This window comes from Sapajus apella, unplaced genomic scaffold, assembly GCF_009761245.1.
Source record: "Sapajus apella isolate SASKATOON/1434 unplaced genomic scaffold, GSC_monkey_1.0 scaffold14, whole genome shotgun sequence".
In the NCBI taxonomy this organism is placed as follows: domain Eukaryota; kingdom Metazoa; phylum Chordata; class Mammalia; order Primates; family Cebidae; genus Sapajus; species Sapajus apella.
Window position 1 is genome coordinate 4,203,287 of NW_022436954.1, and position 27,115 is coordinate 4,230,401.

General features: G+C 49.6%; 1 protein-coding gene and 1 pseudogene across 6 annotated transcripts in view; one reads left to right on the forward strand and one right to left on the reverse strand.

Annotated features, from left to right (window-relative positions):
* Window positions 1-27,115, forward strand: part of PC (pyruvate carboxylase) — a 115,274-nt gene that overhangs the window by 63,593 nt on the left and 24,566 nt on the right. Inside the window, exon 1 of one of the 5 annotated variants that reach the window (XM_032282708.1) lies at window positions 16,838-17,121. The exons of 2 other annotated variants lie outside the window; for them this stretch is intronic. The gene's annotated coding sequence lies outside the window, so the exon portion shown is untranslated. Of the gene's footprint in view, window positions 1-16,837; window positions 17,122-21,228; window positions 21,247-21,291; window positions 21,310-27,115 lie in introns of those variants that run through there. 2 more of the 5 variants (XM_032282705.1, XM_032282704.1) reach the window with 2 other exon arrangements.
* LOC116554675 lies at window positions 20,036-20,555 on the reverse strand (annotated as a pseudogene). The gene has a single exon (XR_004270269.1). The product of XR_004270269.1 is annotated as a 60S ribosomal protein L21 pseudogene (transcript).

Genomic DNA, 27,115 nt, shown 5'->3' on the forward strand with positions numbered 1-27,115 from the left:
AAGTACAAGACTTATATTCTGGAAACTATAAAACATTGTTGAAAACAAAGAAGACCCAAATAAATGGAAATATACCCCGTGATCATGGATCAGAGACTTACTAGTGTTAAGATGGCAGTACTCCCTGAAGTGATCTGCAGTCCCTATCACAATCCAAGGTGCCTTCTTTAGCAGAAATTGACAAGATGATCCTAAAATTCACAGGGAAATGCAGGGGAAGCAGAGCAGCCAAAAAAATCTTGAAAAAGAACAACAATGGAGGATTCGTACTTCCTGGTTTCAGAATGTAACTGCAGTGTGGTACTGATGGAAGGAGAGACACAGAAATCAATGGAATAGAACTGGGAGCCCAGAAGCAAACCCTCACATTAACAGTTAATTGATTTTCAATAAGAGTTTCAAGACAATTTAATGGGGAAAGAATAGTCTTTTCAACAAGTAGTGCTAAAATAGTTGTATATCCGGATGCACACGAATAAATTGGACCTAACCTCACACCACATATAAAAATTAATTCAAAATGGTCCAAAAACCTAAATGTAAGAAGAGCTATGAGAAGAAAAATAAGTGTAATTCTTTGTGATTTGGGGTCAGGCAATGGTTTTTAGATACGATGCCAAGGCACAAGCAGTAAAAGAAAATGAACGGTACATCATCAGAAGCAACTTCTGTACCTCAAAGGACACTACCAAGGAAGGGAAAAGACAACCCACCAAGTGTCAGAACATTTTGGAAATCATCCATGTAACAAGGAACTTATCTAAGATATATCAAGAACTCTTGGCTGGGTGCAGTGGCTTACATGGGAGGCCAAAGTGGGAGGATAGCTTGAGGCTGGGAGTTCAAGACTAGCCTGGGCAATGTAACAAGACCCCATCTCTGCAAAAAGTAAAAAAGAAAAAATTAGCCCAGCTACTTGGGAGGCTAAAGCAGGAGGATGACTTCAGGAGCCCAGGAGTTTGAGGCTGCAGTGAACTATGGTCATGCCATTGTACTCCAGCCTGGGTGACAGAGTGAGACCTTCTATAAAATCAGTAATATTATGGGACCACCATTGTATGTGCCTTTCGCCATTGACTGCAATATCATTGTGTGGCATTAACTGTAGTCATATGATGTGATATTATTTAGCCATAAAAAGAGGTGAAATACTGACACACGCTGCAACATGGATGAGCCTTGAGCGCAATATACTAAGTGAAAGAAGCTAGACACAAAACCCACATAATTTATGATTCTGTTGATATGAAATATCCAGAATTGGCCAGGTGCGGTGGCTCATGCCTGTAATCCCACCACTTTGGGAGGCTGAGGCAGGAAGATTACCTGAGGTCAGGAGGAGTTCAAGACCAGCCTGACCAACGTGGTGAAACCTCGTCTCTACTAAAAATACAAAATTAGCTGAGCGTGGTGGTATATGCCTGTAATCCTAGCTATTATCGGGAGGCTGAGGCGGGAGAATCACTTGAACCCAGATGGTGGAGGTTGCAGTGAGCCAAGATCTCGCCATTACACTCCAGCCTGGGCAAGAAGAGCAAAATTCCGTCTCAAAAAAAAAAAAAAAAAGAAAAATGTCCAGAATAGGCAGATCCATAGAAACAGAGAGTAGATTAGTTGTTGCCAGGGGCTGAGGGAGCTAAGGGTTTTGGGGCGTGCCAGCTAAGGGATATGAATGTTCTAAAAATGGATTGTGGTGGTAGATGCACATATCTGTGAATATACTCAAAAAGCCATTGAACTACATTTCTTTCATTCATTTATTTATTTATTTATTTATTTATTTATTTATTTAGAGACTTGCTTTGTCGTCCAGACTGTAGTGCAGGGCAGTGGCGAGATCTCGGCTCACTGCAACCTCCGCTTCCTGGGTTCAAGCGATTCTCCTGTCTCAGCCTCCCTAGTAGCTGGGATTACAGGCACCTGCCACCACACCTGGCTAATTTTTTGTATTTTTAGTAGAGACGGGGTTTTGCCATGTTGGCCAGGGTAATCCTGAACTCCTGACCTCATGTGATCCACCCACCTCAGCCTTCCAAAGTGCTAGGATTACAGGCGTGAGCCACTGGGCCCAGCTTTTGAATTGCACTTTAAATGTGTATCCATATGGTATGTGAATTGTATCTTGATAAAGCTGTTAAAAACAAAAACCTGGCCCTGAAGGGCAGCCCAGTAGGCTAAAAGACTGTGGTTTAATGAAGAAACTTTCCCATTGGGTGTGACCGCTGGGCCTGGCTCCTTTTGGCCGAGTGAGGGTGTTGTCTGCCACCGAGGGCCCTCAGCCACTTTTTCAGGATCTCAGAACACGGGAAGACCCCAGCTCCAGAAGAAAATCTTAATTCCAGTTTAATCTTAATTCTAATTTAATTTGGTTGAGTTAAACATTTTTGGAACTGTACTGTGAGCTAGGTACCGGGTTAGCTACTCTCATGAAAAAACAGGGGCCCTGGAGTTGGGCGGCCTTGATTATTCTCAAGTTTGCTATTTCCTGTGGGTCCTTCTCAGCCTGTTTTCTTACCAGTACAGTAAGAGTTGATAATACCCCATGGGATTGTGGTGACAATTCAGTTGGCTATAAGGAAGATGCCTGGAATATGGTAGGCAGAAAACGAAAGTTTCTTTCCAGGGCTCCTGGAGCCAGTTATCTCTACCAAGTTGACATAACAAAGATGATTAGTTATGTCTGCCCCATAGAGCTCAAGGCTGGATGCATGATGTGCGCTCACTAACCAGGGCCTGGGGGGGAGTAGGCCAGGAAGGGGGTACCTGGCTTACTCTGGTCCTGGGTTGGGAACTGGGGAAGGCTTCCTGAGGGAGCGGGGGAATGAAATGGGGCCTTGAAGAGAAAGAGGATAGCTTTTTGCATGTTGTATTTTATTCGCTTTTTGTTTGTTTATTTTTTGGAGACAGGGTCTCTCTCTGTTCCCTAGGCTGGAGTGCAGTAGCATAATCTCCGCTTACTGCAACTTCTGCCTCCTGGGTTCAAGCGATTCTCCTGCCTCAGCCTCCTGAGTAGCTGGACTCAGGTGCCTGCCACCACACCCAGACAATTTATTGTAGTTTTAGTAGAGTTCGCCAGGCTGGTGACGAATTCCTGGCCTCAGGTAATCTGCCTGCCTTGGCTTCCCAAAGTCCTGGGATGATAAGCGTGAACCACTAAGACCGGACTTACTCACTTTTTGAATAGATAATCAAGTACATGGTGCAGATTCAAAAGGGCAAGCCTGGGCGTGGTGAATAACACCTGCAATCCTAGCACTTTGGGATGCCTTGATGAACAGATCACCTGAGGTCAGGAGTTCAAGACCAACCTGACCAACATGGTGAAACCCCATCTTTACTAAAAATACAAAAAAATTAGTGGCCGGGAGCGGTGGCTCACGCCTGTAATCCCAGCACTTTGGGAGGCCGAGGTGGGTGGGTCATGAGGTGAAGAGATCGAGACCATCCTGACCAACATGGTGAAACCCCGTCTCTACTAAAACAATAGAAAATTAGCTGCGCATGGTGGCGCGCGCCTGTAGTCCCAGATACTTGGGATGCTGGGGCAGGAGAATTGCTTGAACCCAGGAGGTGGAGGTGGCAGTGAGTCGAGACTGCACCACTGCACTCCAGCCTGGAGCCTGGCAACAGAGCGAGACTCTGTCTCAAAAAAAAAAAAAAAAATTAGCTGGGCATGGTGGCACATGCCTGTAATCCCAGCTACTCTGGAGGCTGAGGCACGAGAATCGCTTGAATCCAGGGGGCGGAGGTTGCAGTAAGCTGAGATCACACCACTGCACTCCAGCCTGGGTGACAAGATCGAGACTCCATCTCAAAAAAAGAAAAAAGGATCAGCAGTGAAAGAGAAACCTTTCCAGAGGCAGCCAGTGTTACCAGCTCCTGAAGTGTCATTCCAGAAGTACTCCACATGTTTATGAGTGTATGTGCATATGGATAGGCAGATGCCACTCATCTAGGCAGATTTTCACAGCCTCTACATGTGGTCTGTGGGGATCAGGGGCCTCCTGCTAAGGTGTGGGTTAGGCTCCAGGAGTTATATTCATGCTGCTTTCCTGTCTTTCGGTCAGGTTTGGCCATAGGGCCACTCATCAGTAAGAGTGAGGCTTCATTTTCCTTGAGCTCCTCTCGAAGGGAGCCAGCGGCACTATCCGTTCTCCTCACCCCTCTGCTGCCTTGGCGTGCTCTCTCACAGGGATTCCTTCTGTCTTTCTCCTGTTGTTCACCTCTCTTCTTTCTTGTTTGTTTGCTCCCTTGTTTGGGTACAGCACATTGATAGCAGCTTCCTGACAAAGGCTTTGCCTTTTCTCTTTATTTTACTTTCATGCGTGATTAATAGTTTAGCTGGATAGAGAATTTCAGGTTGGGACAGGGAACGATGGCTCATGCCTGTAATCCCAGCACTTCTGGGAGGCTGAAGCAGGTAGATTACTTGAGGGCAGGACTTCGAGACCAGCTTGGCCAACATAGTGAAACCCTATCTCTACTGAAAATACAAAAATTAGCCAGACATGGTGCCACGTGACTGTAATCCCAGCTACTCGGGAGGCCGAGGCAGAATTGATTGAACCCAGGAGGTAGAGTTTGCAGTGAGCTGAGATTGCACCACTGTGCTCCAGACTGGGTGACAGAGCCAGACGCCATATCCGGAAAAAAAAAGAGAATTTCAGGTTGGAAATAATTTTTCCTTGACAAGTTTGAAGGATTGCTTTGAACTTTTCTAGCTTCTCAAACTGCTGAGAAATCCAAAACCTTTCTGATTTCTGATTCTTTTTTTTTTTTCTTTTTACGCACCTTTGGAAAAGCTTACAGGATCTGACATTTGACCCGGTTCCTGGTGTAGGCGTGCGTTCGTCTGTTTCATTAGGCTCTCAATGAGTCCCTCTGGTGTGGAAACTCATATCCTATCCTGGGAGTTTCTTGAAACATTTCTTTTCTTGCCCTTTGTATTTTACTGTTCTGTCTTTCTGAAACTCTTATTATCTAGTTTTTGGATCTCTTGGACTGACCCTCTAATTTTTTCCTCCTTTCTTGCCTATTTTCTATCTCTTTGTCTTTTTTCTTCAGTTTCTAGAAGATTACCTTTTATCTTTCAACCCTTCTATTGCTTTGTCTTATTGTATTTTTTAATTTCCAAGAGTTTTTTGCTCTCCAAATGATTCTTTAAAAATGTATGTAGCATCCTGCGTTTTCACTGATGTAAGCCTTTCTGATTTCTGGGAGGATGTGAATGTCATATTTGTTTCTTTAAGTTTTCTTCTCCCTGCATAGTTGGTTTCCGCCAGATTGCTTTTTTCTGCTCTTTCCATTTGTCTCCATCTTCTTTGAAAGAATCTGCCTGAGGACCTTTGGTTGCCCACTCATAATTATTAGGAGGGGTCTAAAATGCTGTCTGGGAGCCAGAGCAGGTGAGGGTCCAGTTCTAAGTTTCCCAGTAGGTGGTCTGGGCAGGCTGTTTGTTAGGAAAACTCAGTATCAACATCTGGGGGCTCAGCTGGGGAAGTGGGTAGCATGAATACAGTGACTTAACCTGCCACCCCCATTTTTGGCAAGGTCCCCAGGCCATCAACTGTGCCTCGATTTTCCCAGTCCAGAGACCCGACACTTTACCTTTGCCAGAAAATAAACCTCTGTTCTTCCAGGACTGGAGTGGGGAGGTCTCTGGCATGAGAATGTGGGAGGTAGGAGTCTGATTGCTTTTTTTTTCTTTTCTTTTTTTTTTTTTTTTTTTTTTTTTTGAGATGGAGTTTTGCTCCTGTCACCCAGGCTGGAGTGCAGTGGCACGATCTTGGCTTACTGCAATCTCCACCTCCTAAGTAGCTGGGATTACAGGCACCTGCCACCACGCCTGGCTAATTTTTGCATTTTTAGTAGAGATGGGGTTTCACCATGTTGAGCAGGCTGGTCCCAAACTCCTGACCTCAGGTGATCCTCCTGCTTCGGCCTCTCAAAGTGCTAGGATTACAAGCATGAGCTACCGTGCCTGGCTGAGACAGAGTTTTAACTCTTGTCTCCCAGGCAAGCTGGAGTGCAATGGCACGATCTCAGCTCACTGCAACCTGCAACCTCTGCCTCCTGGGTTCAAGCAGTTCTGCCTCTGCCTCCTGAGTAGCTGGGATTACAGGCTCTCACTGCCATGCCTGCCTAATTTTTTATTTTTAGTAGAGACGGGGTTTCATCATGTTTGCCATGAGGGTCTCAAACTCCTGACCTCAGGTGATCTGCCTGCCTCGGCCTCTCAAAGTGCTGGGATTACAGGCACGAGCCACTGCGCCCAGCCCTGACTGCCTTTTGAAAGCTTTCACCCCACCCTACACATCAGCCCATTCAGCCCATGGCGGGGATTGTGGGGGGACCTGGAGCTGCAGTTCCATGGCCTTTGGAGGATTCCTGGTAGATGGTGGGAAGAGGTGGGTTTTCAGCTTGCCCCAGAGCCAGGCTGTAATGTCAGCTGACCTGAGCTGCGCTCCAGGGTGTGCAATCATGGTGCTGTTGTATCCTTTCCTGTTCTGCCCTTCGGGGTTCCTAGCTTTAAAGTAAAAAAAAAAAAAAAAAATCTATTTGCTGAAGTCTTAGTGGGATTTCATAAGGGAGGGAGAAAAATTAGATGCACACCTGAGACAGGAGCAGGATTTGCATGGGCAAAATCTGGGACGGGGAAGGGTGTTCTAGTGGTTGAGCGAGCGTGTAGGGGAGATGGGCAGGGCTAGGGTTTCTGAGAACAGAGGAGGCAGGAGGATCCAGGAGGCTGAGGCATGGGGGGATAAGGCTGGACAGGCAGGGTGCACTTATTATGCGGGACGTCTGCAAGGAGACTTGAAATTCCCACCTGCGGACAGTGAGGAGTCAGATAATTGCCCCAGTTTTTAGGAAGAGTGCAGTCATGCCTGTATTTGGGGGATGCTAGCTGTCCCTAGGACATTTCAGGGTCCTCTTCTTAGAAATGAAAAGAGGGAAGTATGTGAGGGATTAAAGAGGTAAAACTGGCCAGACTTCTTGACCAGATGGTAGGTGAGGGAGGGGAAGAGCTAAAGATGACCCTAAACTTAACTGGTGCCTGGGGAGAGGGTGGTGAGGAAAAAGGAGGAGGTGTCTGGTTGGGTTTTGGGGTATGTGTGCTGTTTGGGAGGGGGAGTGAGAGGGTGAGGGGCGGGGGCTAAGTTCTGCCGTAGAATAGGCATTTGCCATGTCCACCAAAAAGCGTGATTTTCTACCCACACACTTCAGCCTGCAAGTGCCTGTGCTGGTGGAGAGAGAGAAGGAAGGTATGAGAGTCGGGGCAAGGAAATCAGCCCCTTAGAAGACAAAAGAATAATTTTCCAGTTGTTAAATGAGACTATCAAAGAATGCTTACATTGATATCCTCACAGATTAATTCATGTTGCAAAATGCCATTGGAACTCCCTTAAGACACTGATAGAGTGCCTGTTTTCTTTCTTCCTTAGCTCATTCTCACGTTTGGATCAGATTAAGCACTTGTACACCAGGCCCATTAAGCACTTGTACACCAGGCCTGTAAAAAAGAAAAGATGCTTCTTTATTTGGTTGCTGCTGGCAAAAGGGAGAGTGGAGAAGGGACTCTGTCTACTCTGCCCCCTCACCCCGTCTCCATCCCTTCTGCGATGTGTGTGCCACCCACTGTACTGTCAGGAATGGCCCTTAGGGAAGTGAGGAAAGGGCCCTGACTATAGTGTTTGCCAATTTCTGTGGCATAAACATCCCCATTGTGGCCCGTGTCAGGCTACCAACATGATGTCACAGCACGGAGCTGGAGTTGGGCAAGCCCGTGGGAGTGAGCTGTGCCCTGGGCACATGGCTCAGCGTGGTCCTTGCTGACATAGTGTGGCTGGACAGCAGGACCTCATCTTTCAGGTCATCTGACTTGTTCTAAGGGTCTGTGAGGGTTGAATGGTACTGCCAAGGAGCATCTTAGCAAACAGGGTATCTCATTGCAGCAGCCCCAGCCCCTCAACCTGGGCTTCTGTGGCCTTCTAATTCTTCCTCCTTTGCTCTCCCCCCTGCCTCCAATCAGCAGCAGCAGATCCAACATGAGTACTAAATACTCACAGTAGTACTGAAAGCCAACATTTATAATAAAGGCTGCTTATATGTGAGGCACTATTCTAAGAACTTTACATGCATCAACTCATTTGATCTTTGTAATAACCCTATGAGGCAATTATTTTTGTTATCTCTGATTTTATTTTTGAGACAAGGTCTCGCTCTGTTGCCCAGGATGGAGTACAGTGGCGTGATCATACTTCACTGTAGCCTCAACCTCCTGGGTTCAAGCGATCCTTCCACGTCAACACTGAGTAGCTGGGACTGCAGGCACACACCACCATGCCTGGCTAATTTTTTAATTTTTTGTAGAGACAGGGTCTCACTATGTCATCCAGGCTGTTTTTGAACTCCTCGCATTAGGCAGTCCTCCTGCCTTGACTTCCCAAAGTGCTGGGATCACAGGCATGAGCCACCATGCCTGGCTGGTTATCTCTGATTTTACACATGAGGAAATTGAAGCCAAAGCTTAAGCAACTTACCAGAGTCAGTGGAACCCTGATTTGAACCCAGGAAGTCTGGCCCCTGGGGCCTAACCACCATCTTTCCTGCCCTGTAACAGCAATGTCTGGGATTGTCTTTGTTTCTTTTCTCCTAAGGCCCAGTTATGGCCTCAATGCTGCTGGCTTCTCAGGGTCACCGGATGAAATACAGGATGCCCGGTTCAATTCCAATTTCAAATAAGCAACAAATAATTTTGTACTAGAAGTATGCCCCAAATGTCGTATGGGATATACTTAAACTTTTTTGCTGTTTATCTGAAATTCAGATTTTAACTGACTGCTTTGCGTGAATTTGCTAAATCTGGCAAGTGTGAGGTCTCACGCTCACAACCCCAGCACTTTGGGAGCCCAAAGTGGGCAGATCACGAGGTCAGGAGTTCAAAGACAAGCCTGTCCAATATGGTGAAACCCCATTTCTACTAAAAAATACAAAAATTAGCCGGGCATGATGGCGCACACCTATAGTCCCAGATACTCGGGAGGCTGAGGCAGGAGAATCGCTTGAACCCGGGAGGCAGAGGTTGCAGTGAGCCAGGATCATGCCACTGCACTCCAGCCTGGGCGACAGAGTGAGACTCCATCTATTAAAAAAAAATTATCTGGGCATGGTGGTGCACAGCTATAGTTCCAGCTATTAGAGAGGCTGAGGTGGGAGGATCACTTGAGCCTGGGAGGTCGAGACTGCAGTGAGCTCTGATCATGCCACTGCAATCTAGTCTGGGCGACAGAGCAAGACCCTGTCTGAAAAATAAAATAATAAAATAAAATAAATTTGCTAATCTCTCATCACTTGGCCCAATAGCCTTATCTTGGGAAGAGTCAGGGAGATGAGAGGAAGCTGAAGCAGCAGCCTTGCTGCTCTCATTTCGCTGGCCAGGCTCCCAAATCTCTGATTCATGGTATATTTTAAATGAAAACATCATTAATATCTAAACCCCAAATGTGTCTAACTTTTGCTTTTTTCCTCTAAAGAAAGAATGTTAGAAGAGCATTATGTAGGAACATGCCAAATACAGATTGAAAACTGCTGTGCTTCTCTCCTCCAAGGTTAGCTAATCACCGCAGAGATTCACGAAATCGCTTACAGAATCAGTGTAATGTTGCTCTTCCAGAAGAATCACTTGACCTAAACCAACTCATTCAGAAGACTAAATTCTTTTAAAACTCCCTCAGAGGGAAATGGCACTGCTTTTTCTTATCCGTTATCTTTTGCTAATCAGGCTGACCAGAGATTTTTCTTTTTTTTCTTCTTTTTGTTTGAGATTTGAAACGGAGTTTCACTCTTGCTGCCCAGGCTGAAGTGCAATGGCATGATCTCTCACAACCTCCGCCTCCTGGGTTCAAGTGATTCTCCTGCCTCAGGCTTCTGAGTAGCTGGGATTATAGGCATGCACCACCATGCCGGGCTAATTTTGTAATTTTAGTAGAGACAGAGTTTTGCCATGTTGGTCAGGCTGGTCTCCAACTCCTGACCTCAGGTGATTTGCCTGCCTCGGCCTCCCAAAGTGCTGGGATTACAGGCGTGAGCCACTGTTCCTGGCCCAGACATTTTTCTTCAAGATCAATCTCTGTCATGTCTGATTCAGCTTGCACTCATTATTTCCATTCTTGGAGCAGCTGTGGCAAATGAGTAGCTTGGATGTCAGTAGGAAGTCTTGTCTCTACAGGCTGTTCTTCTTGGACTGTTGCTTTGCTCTTTTGGTTGTGCCTTCTGGAATGTGATGTCTGTGCTTGTCAGCATTGATGAGTCACAGTGAAAAAGCTCTTAGTCATTCCAGGCCATGGCAGAGTCAGTGCAAGGTGACACCTGGGGCCAAACACTGGATGTTTTATAATTGAGACTGTCCCAGAACACCTAGGCCCTCTGGTCTCAGAGGGGAAGAGGTGTTCTTCATCTGGTTCAAGGCCAGTCTTTTACCTAAGCCTCACAGCCTCACTCCTGGACTCAACCCACCTTTTTTTTATTGTCACATTTCCTTCTTCAACTTGTCATTCCCTCTCAACTCCTTCCCCTTCCTCTTCCTATAACTTGCTAAACATCCTCCCAAGCGTCTGCCACGGGTATAATAGAGAATGGATTCATGTCTAGAATACGTAAAGATTTATTACAGCTCAGTAAGGAAAAGACAGCCAGCCTAGCAGAAAAGTGGGCAAATGATATGAACGGGCAGTTCACAAAAGGAAAAACCTAAAAATATGCCCACAATCATAAGAAAATAGCCAACTTCAGTGATAATCGGGGAATTAAAATTAAAACGATATGGTTTTATACCTAACAACGTTGACAAAAATCAAAGTTTAACCGTGTAAGAGTTGGTAAAGATGTGGGGAAATAGATATTCTGTTGTATTTCTGGTGGCTTTGTAAATTATTAGGATAACTACCTTGGAGACTTATTTGGCAATATTGGTATTAAAAACATGCTTATTAGCCGGGCGCAGTGGCTCACGCCTGTAATCCCAGCAGTTTGGGAGGCCAAGGTGGGCAGATCACCTCTGAGGTCAGGAGTTCAAGACCAGCCTGGCCAACATGGTGAAACACCATCTCTACTAAAAATACAAAAAAAATTAGCCAGGTATGGTGGCGTGTACCTGTAATCCCAGCTACTTGGGAGGGTGAGGCAGGAGAATCACTTGAACCTGGGAGGTGGAGGTTGCAGTGAGCCAATTTCACGCCATTATACTCAAGCTTGGGCGACAGAGCAAGACTCCGGAAAAACAAAAACGCACAAAACTGTGCCTATTGTCTGATGCAGCAATTCCAATTCTAGGTATATATCCTAGAGAAATTTTTACATATTTTATATATGGGGTCATGGTTATTCATTTTTAACACTTTTAATTAACTACTTTTAAACATACACAAAAAGAGAGCAAATAGCATAATGAACTCCATGTACCTGTCACCCCATTTCAACAGTGATCATTTTGCCAACCTATCCAACATAGTTTTTTTTGTTTTTTTTTTTTGTTTTTTTTTGAGATGGAGTTTTGCTCTTGTTGCTGCCCCGGCTAGAGTGCAATGGCACAATCCTGGCTCACTGCAACCTCCGCCTCCTGGGTTCAACTGATTCTCCTGCCTCAGCCTCCCGGGTAGCTGGGATTACAGGCATGCGTCACCCCTCTTCTGCCCGCCCCGGCTAGTTTTGTATTTTTAGTAGAGACGGGGTTTCTCCATGAACAGCACAGTTGTTAATTGCTAAAAATTGGAAACACCTATTTGTCACTGCCTAGGCTGGGCTGCTATAACACCATACCATAGGTCTGTGAAACAGCAGAAATGCATTTCTCACAGTTCTAAGGACTGAAGTCCAAGATGAAGTGTCAGCAGATCCAGCATCTGGTGAGGGCCCACTGCCTGGTTCATAGATCACTGTTCTCACAGGTCGAAGGGGAAACAGAGTTGTCTGATCTCTTCTGTGAGGGTTCTCATCCCATTCAGGAAGGCTCTGCCACCCAGCCCCTAATGCTCTCCCCGAGGCCCCACCTTCTGACACCGTCACATTGGTTAGGGTTTCAACATAGGAATTTGATGGTGACACAAACATTCAGTCAGTAGCAGTCCCTCGTGTGGCATGGACAAATTGTGGTATGCCTGATACAGCGTCATACGGTCATTAGTGAAGTAGGTCTCCTTGTATCAATGTGGATAGATTTCAAAATAATGTTTGGTAAAAATAAAGCAAGTTAAAATGATTATATCATTTATGTAAAAAAATAAAACATATGGTTATGGGCACACAAATATCTCCTCCAGGTGAAATCAACAAAGGTGAAGCAGTAACTCTGCATTGTGGGCCCCCTGAGAGTAAAGGACCACGAACAGGATCAGGAAGAAACACAAAGGAACTGTATCTGTTTGCAGAGTTCATTTTTCTCTTTGTTAAGTTTAACTTTTATCAAAATAATAAATGTGAGGCTGGGCGTGGTAGCTCATGCCTCTGATCCTAGCACTTTGGGAGGCTGAGGCGGGAAGATCACTTGAGGTTAGGAGTTGGCCAACATGGTGAAACCCCCATCTCTATTAAAAATACAAAAAAAGTAGCTGGACGTGGTGGTGGGCATCTGTAATCCCAGCTACTCGGGAGGCCGAGGCAGGAGAATCACTTGAACCTGGGAGGTGGACATTGTAGGGAACTGAGATCGCGCCACTGCACTCCAACCTGGGTGACAGGGTGAGGCTCTGTCTCAATAATAATAATGATAATAATACATGTGGACACTTCTGAAAGTCAGATTATGCCCTGAGGCTCATTTCCTCCTACCACCCCTGTCCCACTGGCCGCCCCTGTCCCACTGCCCTCCCCATGAGTGCCTCCCAGAGGCTGCCCTGTGACTCCTGCTCCCAATGGCATTGCTCTGTTTAGTGGTCTCCTTTGATGGAAGATTGAGCTCACTTGTACTGCCCTCTCCACCTCAAACCCCACCCCATACATGAACCCACTTTCCCTCCCTTCACCCTGCATGGTTATATTGAACCTTTTTTTTGTTGGTGTTGTTTTGAGATGGAGTCTTACTCTGTCACCCAGGCTGGAGTGCAGTGGCGCAATCTCAGCTCACTGCAACCTCCGCCTCCCAGGTTCAAGCGATTCTCCTGCCTCAGCCTCCTGGGTAGCTGGGATTACAGTTGTGCGCCACCATGCCTGGCTAATTTTTGTATTTTTAGTAGAGATGAGGTTTCATCATGTTGGTCGGGCTGGTCTTGAATTCCTGACCTCATGATCGCCTGCCTTGGCCTCCCAAAGTCCTGGGATTACAGGTGTGAGCCACCTCGCCCAGCCCTAGAACCACTTTTAAGTACATTTTCAGATTTTACTTTATTAATATTCACATCTGAAAATACAGAGTGTCTACAACGGTAGCGTTAACTTCTCATTTTCCTGGAGTTGATGTTCATCCCCAGACAAGTTGTACGTTGCCATCCCCTCTTCATTCTTTCAGAGACACCAGGTAGTCTGCCTTTTTGTTTGTTTGTTTAAGGCCACTACCCCAGGAGCTGCCTGTGCACAGAAAGTGGCCTGGGCCTCCCTCCACATCACCCTGGGAGTTCCCTTGCCTCCCATGTGCTGGCTGCCCAGGTGCCTGGATCCCTTGTCTTCCTCGTTCTTGGTTTATTTACTCCTTTGCTTTGTTAGTGCCCATCCCTGAGCTTCTTAGGCAAACAGACACATAGGGGCAAACCTCCCAAGGCTTGGCGTGTCTCAAAAGATTGTTATTCCACCCACACTGGATTGATAGTCTAACTGGATAGAGGACTCCAGGTTCAGAAATATTTTCCCTCCAAAATTGGAGGACATTACTCCAGAAGGTTTTGACTCCATGTCACTGCTGAAGACTGTTGCGTGTGACCTTTGGTCTTCAGAAGTGTGGTAGGCTGGAGATGGCCCCCAAAGATCTATAGATCCTAAGCCTAGTTGCTGCCTTAGAAGGAAGAAAGCCTTTGCAGATGTGATGAAGGATTCTGACCTGGGGAGGTGATCCTGGATCACCCAAGTGGGCCCCGAATGCCATCACAAGTGTCCTTAGAAGACAGACCTATGTGGAGGAGAAGGCGACACGGAGATGGAGCCAGAGATGGGAGTAATGTGGCCCCAAGCAAAGAAGGCCCCGCAGGCCCTCCAAGGGGTGCAGCCCCGCTCACACTTGGTTTTGGCCGGTGAAACTGATGTTGGATTTCTGGCCTTCCAAACCAAAACAGAATATATGTCTGTTGTTTGAAGCCACCAGTTTTGTGGTAATTTGTTACCGTAATAATACAAGAAATACAGGAAATAATACAAGAAGGATATGAAACCCCATCTGATCTTTTCTCCAGGTGGGACTTTTGGCATCACACCAGGTGCTGTGAGACCTCTCTGCATGGATGCAGGTCCTTTAGTCCCAGGAGACTTTCCAGCAGGATTCCCCTCCCCCGCCTCTCTTCCGGAGTCCCAGGGAGCTGGGTATTGGACTGCCGACTGAGTCGCTTGTTTTCTTATCTTTTCTCCTATTTTCCATATGTTAGTCTTTCTGGGTAATGTCCCAAACTGTCTTCTAATTTTTCTATTTATTATGTTTAAAAATTTTGCAACTCTATTTTTAATTTCCTAGAGCTCTTTCTTGTTGCCTTTTTAAAATAGCTGCCGCCTCTTACTTAATGGATTGCAATAGCTTTTCTTGTTTTTCTGAGGAGATTAATTATAGTTTTTCTGAATATCTGCTCTCTCTGTTACTTTCTCCTTAGAGTTCCCTTTTTTAAAAAATCCCAATTTGTTTTGGTGAATTTTTTGGGTAATTTCCTCAAATATCTGGTGGTGGTTGGCTGACCATTCACAATGAAAAATGAGACACCAGCAGCCATTGGAAAGCTGGGCTGGAACTTGGTGGCCACACTTCTCTCGCTGAGAGATGAGACTGGGCTCCCTGGAGAACACCCTGCATGTCAGCAGCTCCAGGACTTCTGGTTCCCTGGAAAGGAACCTTGCAGTTTGCTGCCTGGAGAAGAGCCTGGTAAGCACCTGCCACTCATTCCTCGAGCGTCTTGTGACGCCTCACCTCCTGGGCCAGCCCTGATGACCGGGGCTGGAGCTTTGCATCTTGGGAAAGGCCCTGTGGCATAGTGGTCAAAGGCAGGACTCGAGGTTCTGAAGCCGGGGATGGGTACCGTGGCGCCAACACATCCCAGCAGCGTGCCTTCCTGCCTTTGTCTCTGGAGCGGGCTGGGGTGACTCCTAGGTCTCTGTAGCTTAGAGCTCTTTACACAGGAGACTCACCGTCCAGCTGCCTGTCCTTTCTAGCCAGATAGATGCTCTTCAGGTTCACAGCGGAGTCACTGTTTCTACCTACATTGGCTTCACGTTCTTTAATTTGGTGTTGCCATTGTTCACCTTTAAAACCCAGGGTCACCCTTCCCTGCTGCTTCTCTGCTTCCTGTCTAATGGGTGCTGTTGATTCCACTTCCTTAGATTTCTTGGCACCCACATGAGAACGTCTTCCCAGCTGACCTTCCACTTCTCATCTTTCTTTCTCAAATCCAGCTTCCTCAGAGCTGCCAGAGTGGTCCCTGTCAGTTGCAAATCTGTCTCCCTGATGTTTCCATAGCATCCTAACATTGAGGACACTGCCCAGGCTCCTGGTGGGGTTCGTGAGCTCTGGAATGAGTCTTGGGTCAGCCCTTGGGCTCCTCTCCCTGCTCTCACTCCCTGCCTCAAGCGGGCCACTTCAGGCAGTTTGCCTCCTGCCTCATCTGCCTTTGCTCCAGCCGCCCCCACCCCTGGCCCTCCTTCCCTCCTCCGCCCGCCTCCCTCCCTCCCCTCTTCTTTCTCTGGTTGTCCCTTCCTCCTCCCAGCCTGGAGTCTTTCCTTCAGGCCATCCTACTAACTCTGCCCAGGTCTCACGCCTCACCATTCACTTCTCATCTCTGCTGCCTCTCACTCAGCCTGTCCCAGCCAGCTGATCACAGTTCCAAATAGCGACATGCTCTGAAAGCCATCGCTGTGACCTGCATCAGGATAAGCAGATGAGAGAAAGGGATTATTATTATTTTTTTGAGACAGAGTCTCACTCTGTCACCCAGGCTGGAGTGCAGTGGCGTAATCTCAGCTCTCTGCAACCTCTGCCTCCCAGGTTCAAACTATTCTCCTGCCTCAGCCTCCTAAGTAGCTGGGACTACAGGCATGTGCCACCACACCCAGCTAATTTTTGTATTATTGGTAGAGACGGGGTTTCACCATATTAGCCAAGCTTGTCTTGAACTCCTGACCTCATGATCCACCCGCCTCAGCCTCCCAAAGTGCTGGGATTACAGGTGTGAGCCACCACATCTCACGGTGAATCTTAGCCTCACGCCACTCTGCAGCCTCATTGTGACCTAGAGTATTTATTCACTGGTTCATTCCCCCAGAATTTATTGAATTCTGGTCTTTGGCACTGTGCTAGGGAGGTATGGGGACCAGGGCTCCTGTGCCCAGGGCCCTCACAGTGTCTACTGAGGGAGACAAGTGGGTCAACAAATCTTTGTAACATTAAATTCTGTTTGCTGGGGACACAGATGCCACAGAGACCTCATGGAGAGCCCCCTGAGCAGGACAGTGGGTCAAGGACAAGGACAGAGCTGAAGGAGGTGGCTGCTGGGGAGTATGGGGAAGGCATTCCTGAGCCAGCTCCTGTAGGATGTGAGGGAATGGGGATGAGTGACCCCACACGAGCTCTGTCCACGCTCCATGCTGTGGGTCAGCAGGAAGCTGGCTCTTTGTGCGCCAGGGGGCAGTGTTGGCCCTGAAATTCTCACTGCTTTCCAGTGAGGCTGGGATGGAGCAGCCACCTCACTCCAGGTCCGCAGGACCCCTCACTCTGCTTTCTCTGAGGCCCCCTTTGTCCCCCAGTTCACAAGTCCCAAGACCATGGCGCCAGTCGCCTCGGTGCCACCCTCTCCCACTCGGCTGCGCCTCTGAATAGAGGGTTGCCAGGGCGATGGAGCCCTGCTGGCGCTGTTCACAGCTATTTGTTGCGACAGCACCAGTGCTCCTGGCGATCCAGAGCCCGGCCAGCTGCGCCTCGGCGAGTGTCTGTTTCCATCTTCGGTACTGTCTCTCCTGTCTTCTGTGTCCGTCACCTGCATTGTTTCCAGTGTCCTCCCTTCCGCCCCCCTGCCCAGAAATCTCAGCCTTTGTCTCTCCTCTCCTGGGTGCTTTGATATTGGCTGTGGCAGCCCTGAGAGCCAGGTGGAGTCCTCCTTTCATCTGTCCCTTTTGGTTGCCAGCCCTGGGCCCCATCGGACACGTTTAGAGCAGAGCCGCCTGGGGAGAGTGGCCCCATCCGTCAGAGCTGCCACCGCCACGGCCCCGGGTGCTCTGCCAAGAACTCTTCTTTCTGGTTCTGACCTGCTTTCGCTGGCAGCTGCAGAGCCTGGCTGGGGGTGGGGGCACAGCCTGGTGTGGGTGCTTGTACCGGCGGCAGCTGGCCTGTAGGAAGTAGACGTGTGGAGCTTTGTTGGTTCGGAGGTTCCTGGGGCCTGTCTCTGCATCGCATTCTTTCTTCTCTCCCCTCCTCTGCTCTCCAGTGCACCTCGGAGGATTTGCTGAGGGACACAGGTGCTCTGCTGGGCTTTCAGATCCAACTTGCTGGCAGGCCGCCCCCGAAGCAGGGCCTGGCCTTTCCCTTCCTTGGTGGCCTCTTGCTCACTGCTGCCCTCTGAGGCTGCAGGAGACGCTTTGTGAGGACGGGAATATTTAGGACGAAGCAATGTGGGGCCTCAGCTGCAGTAGCAGTTAGGTGGCACCCTGCCGTGGTCCCCAGCAAGGCTGCCCAGCCCTGGGGCCACATTGTCTGGAGCAAAACTTGGGCGAGGACAGCCTGACAGCAGGATTCTGTTCTCCTTCTGGTTACAAGAGGCATCCTGGGAGATGTAGTTTAGGTCTGAAGTAGTGGGATTTCAGGGACAGTTTGATGATTTATTAGACAAACTGAAACTGCCGTGGCTTATCTGGGACATGTGACTGCCGGCACTGTTCATCGGCTCTCGCTGGAAAGCTCTGAGTACCACTGGTGGCCCTGCTGGAGGCCAGGCCAGTGACGCACGGCTTTTATCAGAAGTGGGGTTTTTGGTTTTGGTATTTTGGTTTCCAAGTCCCTGTCGCTCTGTGCTCCTGATGAAAGCCATGACTTACTCTTTTAGCTGGGTGAAGAGTCCATAAACCAACCCTGATAGGTCCAAGCTCCTGCTCTGGAGCAGAGACAAAGCAGGCTCCAGGCCGGCTCTGCTGGCGGCCTGGGTATGTCACTCAATCCCACTGCGCCTGGTTCCTTATCTGTACAGGGAGGGGATGAGGGGCTGTGAGGGTTACTGAGTGAGTCTGCATGAGGAGCCCACAGTGGCCCATGCCTGGCAAGGAGCAAGGCTCTGCCGGGGTCACTGCCCACAGCTGTGCCCCCTCCATTGGCACTGGCCGGGCATGCAGGTGGAGCTCAGTGAGTATGTGTCGTGTGCTGTTGAAGCAGCAGCTCTGTCAGGAGCTGGGCAGGTGCTGGCAAGGCCCTTGCCCTGCCACAGCCTGCAGGTTGTCATAGGTCTCTTCTTGGCTCCCTTCTGGAAGGGGAATGCTGAGTTATTGGTCTGAAGCTGAAGCCAAAGGGAAGTGGAAGCTGTGGAGTCATCCCGAGAGACAGCAGGGGAGGAAGCAGGTGCTCCACACACTACTGGCTTCACTGTGGCTCATTCTTGCTCGCAAGGAGTTATTTACACGTCCCAAGTGACAGTCAAAGCTGTCTTATTTCCTGGTCTCTTATGCATAACCCAAGGCCAAGAAAAGGGATCTGTCAGCTGGCATTTGCAGAAAATAGCAAATGGGTCTCTCTGGGCTGTGAGCTCTCTGGAGAGGAAAACAGGGTGCAGGATCTTTGGGTGATGGTGGTTGCTTTTCTCACACTCACCGTTTCCCCATCTCTGAGGTCAGAAAAGGAGAGTTTTGCTTGTGTGTATCACCACAGCAAGCAAGACAGTGGCATCCCCCGAGGCGTGCAGCTGTAACCTGAGCTGGTGGCTGGCCCTGGCAGCATCCCAGAGCACCCCTCCCACCTGGGGAGGTCTAGCAGCCTCCCTTGAAGGGTTGCAGCTCAGCTCGGGGAGCAGAAAATGCTTCTGTGGGTTCTGTTAGTGAAGCCTCTGCATTTCCAGGGAAGCTTCTCAGCCAAACTGTCGGCAACCTTGAGGACTTCTTGATTGCCGTCCACCAACAAATACCCAAAAGCAGGGCACCCCATGGGACTACAGAGGGAGCCTGGCCTCGGCCCCACATTGTGCCCTGCGTCTGGCCATCGCCTGTTCTGTGCCCTGCTGTGAAGATGGCAGGAAGTGCCTGGAATGGTGCCAGCCAGAAGAGCTGCAGGCTGGTGGCACTTTCTGGGAATGTGCCATTGTGAGGTGAGAGGCTGGCATACTCGAGCATCTGGGCTGGAGTTTCCTGCAGCCTGAGGTCCATGAGTGTCGTTTAATGCCAGAGGCAAGGCTTCTGGGGGTTTTGGGAAGGTCACCTCCCACCCTCTGCTGCCACTTCCTTGGGTCTCCACAGGTGCCTTTAACTGTAGGGGCTCCTTCCTTTACACCCCAAGTGCTGTGCAGAGGCCTCTGGTCCCTTCAGCTTTGGGGAAAGGCCTGATACTGGGGAGCAGGGGGAGTCTGCCCACCCGGCTCCTTCCTTTGAACTATCCCAGACCCCTCAAGCTCAGCAAACCCAGAGTGAGCTTATTCTACCACAACTGTCTGAGGACAGACCCCACTTCCTGGAGAGAGGGCTGTGTGAGGTGGCCACACCCATCTTACAGTGCAGTTTCCCCCAGCTGACGATGCTTCTGGAAAGGCCTGGGTTTCACATCTGGGAGGGCAGTGCCCTTCAGTAAAGGAAACTGGGTTAGCCAAGTTCTAGGAAAAGCACAGAGTCCTGGGATATGGTGGTATTTAATTTTTTTTTTTTTTTTTTTTTTTTTTACACTCCAGAGGTCTTTTATTTTTTTTAACATCTATTATGCCATGAATTCATAGGGAATAGGTTCCAGCAGCTCAGGCTCCTTCCCACTGGTTCTCACAAAGTGCGCTTCTCTGGGTGGAGCAGGCTGGCGCTGCAGTTAGACCCCGGTGCCTTTCTCTTTGGCTTCTTTCTTTTTCTGATCATTTTCCTTCACACGTTTTAGGAAGCTATCTCGGCTCTTAGAGTGCTTGATGTGCTCAATACGCACATTAATTCTCTTGGCAAGAATCTTGCCCTTAACTTGTTTGTTTACAACAATGCCAACAGCATGCTGGGTAACATTGTAGACTTCCAGTTTTGCCATGATAACATTTGTGGGGCATTCCTTTTTGAACAGTACCCATTCCCTTGATGTCTACAATATCACCTTTCTTATAGTTTCGCATATACGTGGCCAAAGGAACAACTCCATGTTTTCTGAAAGGCCTAGAGAACATGTATCGAGTGCCTCTCCTCTTTCCCTCTGCGTTCGTCATTTTGGTGAATTACTCTGCGGCCGCAAGGTAGCGGTTCTAGTCTGTGAAACGCTTAGCGCCCGGGAGCCACTCACAGGCCCTCGGTATTTAATTCTTTGTGTCTGTTGGGCCCCATCTGTGCCTGGCATTGTGTGAGTGTCAGGGAGAGACAGGTTGGTGGCAGGTGTCTCGTGTGACCACAGTGGTGAGCTGAGCTGCAGGGCCATGCCTAGGTTCTGAGGAGCAGCGCAGCCCTCACCCTCCGTCATTCATAGGTAGCTCCTGACAGCCTTCTCCAGTCCCACACTGCCTGCTGGTCCACGCCTCACAAATCCATCGCAGAAACTGCCCTCCCCTCTCCGGTGCGCCCTGTCTCAGACCACCTCCCTCATCATCTTGCTGGGTCCCTGGGGGCTAAGGGAGCAGGCTGTGGGCTGTGGATCAGCCACTCTCTGCGTGACCTGACCTCCCGCCTCCCTCATCACCTCGCTGGGTCCCTGGGGGCCGAGGGAGCAGGCTGTGGGCTGTGGATCAGCCACTGTCTGTGTGACCCAACCTCCCGCCTCCCTGCAGCTGGTGGTCTATGCCAGCCTATAGGCTTCAGGAGGCTGCATGCTGCTCACTGGTGCCGGGGAACTCTGTATCCTGGGCCAGTGACCGCAGGCCGAAGAGCAGCTGGCCGTGGCTCCTCAGGCACCCTCCTCTGTTCACTGAAGGCCAGTGCAGGGTGAGTGCAGGGACAGGTGCCCCACCCCCGCAACACCTGACACTCCCAACTGCTTTTGTCCAGGTGGGTCTCCCTGTGCTCTGGGGACAGGTTTCTGCGTTGGTGAAAGCACATGGTGTGCTCAGGCCTGTGTGTTTGCTCCGAGCGTGTGTGGCCATTGCACCCGCTGGCTCCCCCTTCAGCAAACTCTGCTAAGCACAGGGTGCGTGGTCAGCCTGCCTTGGCGGGTGGACTCCCTGTGCTGTCTGCAGACCAGGAAGGCCTGATGCAGGTGCCTGTGGGGAGGTCAGCGTGGAGCTTCATTGTGGTGAAGCTGCGTCCTGGTGCGAGCAGGAGGGCGCAGGCATGTGGGCCTTCCACCAACTGTGTTGGCCTTCCAGCTGTGCAGGGCCGGGACTTCCTCCTCCACCCTCACTCAGTTCATCAGAGAGGGGAGGGAGTTGGGAAGATGGTGACAGCGCTGATGTTTGTCACCCAGGCACAGCGCTTCAGGTGCACTGTCTCAGTTGACACCCAAATGACCTGCTTAGGGTGGGGTGGGGGAACCCTGTTTTACAGATGTAAAAGCCGGGGCCTCAGAGGTGTCCAAACCACGGACTGTGGGCCTGCACTGGGCTGTGCTGCAGAGGAGGCTGCTCTCCGCTTCACTTTTCCCTGCTTTGATTTCAGCCGAAGAGCCCTGACCTTTTCCCTTCCACAAACATCTGCCTGGCACTCTGCCACCCAAAGAGCTCCCATACCCTGGGGACAGTCCTCTTGGTCTCAAGGCTAGGCCTGCTTTTGCTTCCCTTGAGGGACACAAGGGCTCACAGAGGCATTCCTGTGCCTGCCACCGCCCACAGCCTCCAGCTCTTAGTGAAGTGGGACTGCTTTGCCCACCAGGAAAAAATGAGGATCCAATGCAAGAATGTGTGTGAGAGGGGCTGCCCAGGCAGGCAGGGACGTGTCAGCTCTCTATCATTTTCTTGCCTGAGCTAAGGAGACACCTGGTGGCCGTGCTGTGGGGCAGGGTGCAGCCTCCCAGAGGCTCCGCAGGCGACCAGCCTTTGGCATATCTCCCGAGGAAATCTCTTTCTTTGCCTGGAAAAGGTAGTGGGGAGTAAGTATGGTGGGGAGAGGGGAGGAGACCAACAAAAATGCCCTGTTTACCCACAAACCGCAGGTGAGTGCCCCTGTGGTCGCAGAGTAAACCCACCCAGGTGGGAGAAAACGACTGTGGCTCCCCAGAAAGAGCCTGAAACTTCCTGGAGGTTTGAGAATCTTGGTGCCAGGGAGCTGCCTCCAGCTGTGCGGCTGCTCATCAGGTGAGCGGGGAGGCTGCGAGGCTCTGGGAGGCGCATCAGCCTAGTCCTCCCACCCAAGGAGTCCGCAGAGCAGGAGCTCCCTTCGCCTTTTCCTGCGCAGCTCTTCCTGTCCCTTCTGTGTATTTCTTCTTTCTTTTCTAATTATAAATAATGCATCCCCAATGGAGAAAATATGGAAATTTTCCATATGGAAATATAGAAAAGCATAAAGAAGGAGGAAAACACAACTCTACACCACTTCTGTAACGCGTGGGAGTGAGCAGGGTGGCGTGCGACGCAGTCCTACAGTTGTTGCCATTGCTTTAAAAAAACTTCATGAGATCATGTTGTTTACCACCAAACTTTCTTGGCTGCACATTACATCACAAGCATTTCCCATGTCATCAAAACCTGTGCAAACATGTTATTTTTAACGCTTATGTAATGTCTGGATAGGAGCCAGGGTATAGGATCTTTGAATTGCTTCTCATGATTTGCTGTTGTAAATACTGCTGTTTCGAACATCTTTCTGCATCCATCTTGGCTCCCATTTTGGAATATTTTCTATTGGATTTCTGGAATAGTAATGACTGGCCCCAGGAGCATGAATATCTTTTTTGTTTGTTTGTTTGATTTTGAGATGGAGTCTCGCTCTGTCATCCAGGCTGGAGTGCAATGGCCCGATCTTGCTCACTGCAACCTCCGCCTCCCAGGCTCAAGCAATTCTCCTGCCTTAGCCTCCCAAGTAGCTAGGATTACAGGCCCCCACTACCACGCCTGGCTAAATGTTGTACTTTTAGTAGAGATGGGGTTTCACCACGTTGGCCAGGGTGGTTTCGAAGTCCTGACCTCAAATGATCTGCCTGTCTCGGCCTCCCAAAGTGCAGGGATTACAGGCGTGAGCCACTGCGCCTGGCCGGGCATAAATATCTTAAAGGCTCTTAATAGATTTTGCAAACAGCTTCCCAGAGAAGCTGCTCTTATGCCCAGACAGTGCCTATGGGCTGCATCCTGAAGGCCCTCCCAGCGCTCAGTACCGCGTTTACAAAGCTCCTAGGCAGGAGTGGCACCTCATCGTTGTGTTCTGAATCTCTTGCTTTCTCGTGGGTTCAGGGCCACTTGTACTTGCTGTTTTGTTGCTGTGCCTGTCCCAAAGGCTCCTTTTGCCTCTCTGTGGTAGCTTGAGCTCTTCTGACACGGCCTTTCCCAGCCCTGAGCAGAGCAGACATTTGGTGCCCAGGAGGAGGGTGAGATTTACACGCCACACCTGCTCTCTGATGCCAATGCCGCCTGCTCCCAGCTGGGAAAGACCTGCCCTCCTTGTGGGCAGCATCCGATAACCCGCCTGGAGCAGGGCTTAGAGGATTGTAGATCAGCGTGTGGGAGATAGCGGGGTGATGACGTCTGGCATTCATTCCGCTCTGAGTATGGTGTGTGTCCACACCTGAGCTCTGCGCTGGTGCTTCTGGCACCTCTTGTGCAGCCGACTCGGGCCGTGTGCTCTCTGAGGTTATCTCCTCCAGCGGTATTAGCGGTGGGTATGGCTTTTTCCACTTGGCATTTTGAAGTGATTTCAGACTTTTCATAAAGTTGCAAGAGTAGGACAGGCCGGGCCCAGTGGTTCACACCTAGAATCCCAGCACTTTGGGAAACTGAGACCAGTGGATCATGAGATCAGGAGTTCAAGATCAGCCTGGCCAACATGGTGAAACCCCATCGCTACTAAAAATACAAAAATTAGCTGGGCTAATTTTTGGTGGGTGTGGTGGTACACGTCTTCTGTAATCGCAGCTACTAGGGAAGCTGAGGCAGCAGAATTGCTTGAACCCTGGAAGCGGAGGTTGCAGTGAGCTGAGATCGCACCACTGCACTCCAACCTGGGCGACAAAGCAAGACTCCACCTCAAAAAAAAAAAAAAAAGAGTAGGACAAAGAGTTGTCACCCCTGACCCCAGTTCCCCCAATACTAGCGTTTACTTCATTGTTCCATTTTTTCCCTGAGCCATGTGAGTGCGTGTAAATTGCAGACGTAGTGCTCCTGAACCCGAGTTCTTCTGTGTTTTTCCCTAAGAATGAGGACATTCTCCAACATAACCACAGTCCAGTGATGAAGATCAGGAAATTGACATCAACCCCATCCTCTTTTACCCACAGAACTTATTCAAATTGTGTCCATTGTCCCCCAACGTCCTTTTAGCAGCAGAAACCCAGGGTCCAATCCAGGGTCACGTGCGGATCCCGCCGCCGTTGCTTTGGTCGCCTTTCATCTGAAACTGTTCCTGTGTCTTTGTCTCTCATGACCTTTGACATGTTTGAGGAGTCCAAGCCAGTTATTCTGTGGAATTTCCCTGAATTTGAGCTTGCTTTCTCCTGATTAAGTTCAGGCCGTGCCCAGCGGCGGGAACCCCATGAGGAGGTGTGTGGTGTCTCTTTGGTGCTAGCGATGTTAACCTTCATCTCTCGATCACCGTGGTGTCCGCCAGGTCTCTCCACTGTGTGAATAATAAGAACAAGGTATATTTTAGAAAGAGGAGGAGCCCAGAGCCCAGCAAGATTACTCTACCCATGTTCACCGTAGCTGGGTATGACCAGGCTACCTCCTGGTGACCGCAGTGGCCGCTTCCCAGCCCCCATCTTACCCTACCTCTGGGAGTCACGCTTTGCCCAGCCTGCACCCCATCCTCCTGAGAGCTGCTCGCTTCTGCCCAGTGCCCCATGCTTCCCTCCCTCCTCCAGGTGGCCTTCTGGGTTCCTTTTGGCTCTTCCTCCTCGGCCAGACCCGCAACTCCAGTGGGCCTGATGATGCGGGCCTGACCCACTTCTCCCAGGCGGTTCTCTCCCCGGCTTGTGATACTGCCCAGGTTCTTGGTCCAGCTCCTCTGTCTCTGAGCTTGCCTCACTCCCAGCCCTGCCTCTTCTGTCCCACCCTTCTTAGAGCAGGAAAGGTCATCTCCACCCACCCAGCAGGTATTTCTTCCTCTCTGTGGTGGGCCTTCACGAATCTTGTCTGTCATGCCCCAACCCCACCCTTACCCCCATGTCTTCCCCCGTCAGAGGCTCTGCATCTCTCAGCTCAGCCTCTGCATTGCGCCATCTATGACTTCCTGCTGCTCGCCAGTCCAGAGAGGTCGTGTCCACTGTGCCAGTCCTGCCCAGGCTCAAGGGAGGCCTCAACCACGGGGCTGCAGCCTCGCCTCCGGCCACAGGCTCACAGCTCCTCTCTGTCACATGCGTCTGTTCTTCCTGACTTGCCGTTCCTTCTCCCGGGAGTGCTTTCCCCGAGGCTCTGTGCCTGGCTGACTTCTCCCCACCCAGGCCCCAGCTTATGTGTCCCCTCCTCAGAGAGGCCTTTTCTAATATACAGTACCAAAACCCCTGCACCCACCCCAGATCATTCACAAAACTTCACCCGTTTCTTATCTTCCAGTCACTTGTGATCTGAAACATTCTTATTTGGGTCTTGTTTTTCTTTTCTCCTTTCTCTGCCGTTTATCTTCCGTGAGCAGAACCTTTACTGTTGTGTTCTCGACTCCCAAGGCCTAGAACTGTGCCTGGCATAGGGTCTGCCTCCATTGAGCTGAGATCGTACCACCACCAGTCTGGGTGACAGAGCAAGACTCCATCCATCCCAAAAATAAATTCCTCTTTCTCTCCCCAGCTATAGGTCTTTCCTCCTCCACTTTTCTTCTGCTTATTTCCTTGTTTCTTCTCTCCTCTTTTTCTTCTGTCTTTATTTCCCCTTTTCCGTGTTGTTGGCCATAACATGACACTAAGGTTTTTGCAATATTTGTTTCATTTCTTGAGTAAGTTTTTATGTTCCTTACTTACAACAAAATGGCTAAGTCAAGTGTTTTAAACTTTTTCTAAGAAATGAATCAGATGGGCTGGGTGTGGTGGCTCACACCTGTAATCCCAGCACTTTGGGAGGCCAAGGTGGGTGGACCACTTCAGGTCAGGAGTTGGAGACCAGCCTGACCAACATGGTGAAACCTCGTCTCTATTAAAAATACAAAATTAGCTGGGCGTGGCGACACACGCCTGTAATCCCAGCTACTTGGGAGGCTGAGGCAAGAGAATTGCCTGAACCCAGGAGGCGGAGGTTGCAGTTAGTGGAGATGACGCCACTGCACTCCAGCCTGGGCAACAAGAGCGAGATGCTGCCTCAAAGAAAAAAAAGAAAAGAATCAGATGGTTAGATGAGTCCCACATGCAGGGGTGAAAAGACTGCATCTGGCTTGCTTTGGGCTCTGTACTGGGCAGTTAAGTGTCTCTTTAGCCTCAACTGCATGTTGGTTTCCCTCATTTTACAAATGAGGCTCTAGCCAACCTCTGAAGCCTCTCTGCATTCAGGGATATAAGTTGCTGTCAGTTGATTTAAAAAAAATAAAAAAAATTTTTGAGATGGAGTCTTGCTCTGTTACCCAGACTGGTACAGTGGTGCGATCTCAGCTCATTGCAAGCTCCAGCTCCAATTCTCCTGCCTCAGCCTCCCAAGTAGCTGAGATTACAGGCATGTGCCACCATGCCTGGCTAATTTTTGTATTTTCTGTAGACGGTATTTCACCATGTTGCCTAGGTGGGTTTCAA